Source organism: Teleopsis dalmanni, chromosome 2 (genome assembly GCF_002237135.1).
Source record: "Teleopsis dalmanni isolate 2A chromosome 2, ASM223713v2, whole genome shotgun sequence".
NCBI lineage: Eukaryota > Metazoa > Arthropoda > Insecta > Diptera > Diopsidae > Teleopsis > Teleopsis dalmanni.
Genome location: NC_051847.1, coordinates 83070180 through 83073549, shown reverse-complemented (window position 1 = coordinate 83073549; position 3370 = coordinate 83070180).

The window sequence follows — 3370 nt, the reverse complement described above, 5'->3', positions numbered from 1 at the left end:
TTTTATGGAAGTAATATTTTCTATTTTTCATTATTTTTTTATTACAAAAAGTTTTTCAAAAAATATTCGCTTGAGTCAGAATAGAATACTTGGTAGTTAAGCTTATGAATGAAAGGTCTAAAATTAAAATTGGAAGTAAAATTTTTAGTATGAATAATAAATAATAATATAAGCGTAAAATATTTAATTAAATTGTTAGAAAATTTGCTAAGGTATAAATTAAACGATACAGAAACACCCAACAGAAGGATAGTATAACAATATTTATATCATATAAAGTATTTTTGTATTTAAAAAACAATTTAAGTAAATTGAATATAAATAAAACCTAATATTTTATGAAAATTAATCTCGTTAATATTGTAAGCCAACTGAAAAATTTTGTTCAATTTCCAAATTAATCAAGAAATGTAAACAATTTATAAAAGAAAAACAAACCAAAAACATTTTCTACTTAACATAAATTTAAAATGTTGCACCAAATGTTAATTATTTTTATTTATAAAACTTTTTATAACAAATATATATATATATATAAATATATAATGTAACAATATGAAGTCAAATTAGTTGGCAATAATTTTGCAACAAATATTAAAAATGTTTTTTTAATTTTTTATATTAAAATATATTTAATGTTGTTTTATAATATATAAACAAAATATTATGTTAATATATGTATGAAATCAATAAATCTTATTAACTATCAGCTTCAGCTGCTTTAAGTAATTATTTGGACTCAAACTCTATGATTTTCTCAAGTGGCTGATAAGAAGGCAATTACTCTTTTATAAGAAAATATTAATAATATTGTGAATTTATTGTATAAATTTAATTTTAATAGTTAGTATATTATAAAAGTTAATATGTCTTTTAACATGTTATCGAGTGTAATTATTGTAAAAGATTAAAATTTTACATAATTTCTTCTTATAGAATTTTGTTGATATCCTTGTAAGCAAAAAAAAAAAAATTTTCATTTATTTTGTAATAAGCCCGATTTAATTTAACTTTAATTTTTATTAGCAATTTTTTTATTAACAAATTTCAACAGAAACCAATTTTGCTTTGCTCTATAGTCTTCTAGCAATTTGAATAGTTATTAATTTTATAGTTATCATTATAAAGTAATATACAAATAATAATATGATGCATATATTCTATTTAGATTAGATTACTGTGGCAGTCAATCTTATTAATCATAGACCCGATCCATAAAAGTGACTAGATTCTGCATATTGATTTCAGTTGACTCTCTCTTGCCAATAATTTCCTCTCCTCTAATACAACCAATACCCATCCACATTTTAACACATATATTCCTCATGTCATTCCTTTCATATTTTCTGTTTTACAGATCCGTGCATGTTACAAAAACAACAACAGTATATAGTTAACCAACTCACTCAATGAATCTTCGCGTTCATTATTATCCTTTGCTTAACACAGGATATTTATTGTGTAATCTTTTTATAATATAGATTTTAAAACATAGAAAATGAAAGTACTGGCTATAGTGGTTGCAATTCTATTACTAATAGTAGCAACATAAAAAACATTGAGAAACCGTCTCCCAATGCAAAATTGCTCTGTTTATAATCATTTTTTTTCATTAATCTATATTGATAGATTAATGGGCAAATAAAAAGTTTTGTAATTTGATTATTGTGAGTTCATCTACTCTCTATGACTTCGTCGTTTTTTAAATTCTATTACTACAGTAGCAATATAAAAGTCCTCGAAGACTGTCTCCCAATGCAAAATCGATCTGTTTGGAAGTAATTCTTTTCATTAATTTATATTCGAGAGATTAATAGATAAATAAAAAGTTTTGTTTATCTACCCTCTTTGACGTATTTGTTTTTTAACATCCCTCTCTAATGTGGAATCTTAATCCATTGGCAATTTTTATATCGAAAGAAACTAAAACAACTAAATATTTTGAAACATTGTCAATCTTTAAATAACGAACAAAACGTTTTCTGTCAAAATCAAAACTATAATTTCACCATTTAGTAAAATTGTATTTATATAAACAATTCCACATATAACAATATACAAAACCTCAAACATAATATATCTGTAATTATTTTTAATTATTCCTTTGTAGAATTAGTAGTTCTTTTTTGTGAAATAAATTACAATTCAATTGGATTTAAAATATATTTCAACTGCGAATCATCTATTCCAATGAGTGCTGTAGTCTGCTACTACAATTATTTCATTGAATATGTTAACTATTAGAATTGTTTTAGTTTTTCAATTAGAAATCACTTTTAAGTCTCCTATAATAACCTTCCATCATTTATACGTCTATATATTAGTTAGTAATGAAATATTAAAGGAAAACTGTCATTTATATAATTTAAGGTACTTGTGCCGCGCAAAGACTGAGATTCATAAGCATTTATATGTATGTTCTTTTTATATGTATATTTTAATTATTTAAAATAAATTTCTAAACACCTATAATATGTGTCATCCTTACGTGATTTTGTCTATCAGCGCACCCAGCACTTTTGCGTTAATCACATGTCACGTCGCCAAACATTTAAATTCTATTTAAGTTTCCGAAGGGCTTCAACACAAGTTAACATTGTTTCTACTACTATTTTTTTACAAAATAAAATAAAATTATTAAATAATTATACGTATATATGTATAATAATTGAAAACAAAATAAAAGTTAATAAATAATTTTAATAAAAATATATATTATACATATATGTATGAATTTCAAATTAATATATATATAAATATATATATAAACTGTGCATGTCTCAAAGTTAAACTTTATTATAAAATGTATTAATATAAAAAAAATAAAATTTTAAAATAAATATGTATTTGACAAAATTTAATAATATTTATATACATATGCATATTATATATATTAATATAAATTTACTTCTATAATATAGCATACACTTTATAATTTATCACTTAAAATATCTATAAAAAACAAAAACTATTTCAAAAAGCATTATTGCTTATATCGTAAAAGGTTTAACTAACTGGAAGCAAATATTTGCAACATAAAGTTTAATATAATTTAAATAAATTTATATAATATATATATAAATATATATATATATATATCTTTATATATGATTGTAAGCCTTATTAATATATGTGTAATAAACTAATTTATAATTCATATTGTTGTAGTAAAATTTTAGTAAAAAACATTAAAAATATTCTCTACTGTAATTTTTTTATTGTATTATTAAAAATTATTCAATCCAAGTTTTTAAACTAAAAAATTTTATTGCTAAAAATTATTTGTTTCAAGATTCCAATCTATATTTTATTGTTAAAAATTATTTATTTTAACATTTCAATTTAAAATATTCTATTGTTAAAAATAATT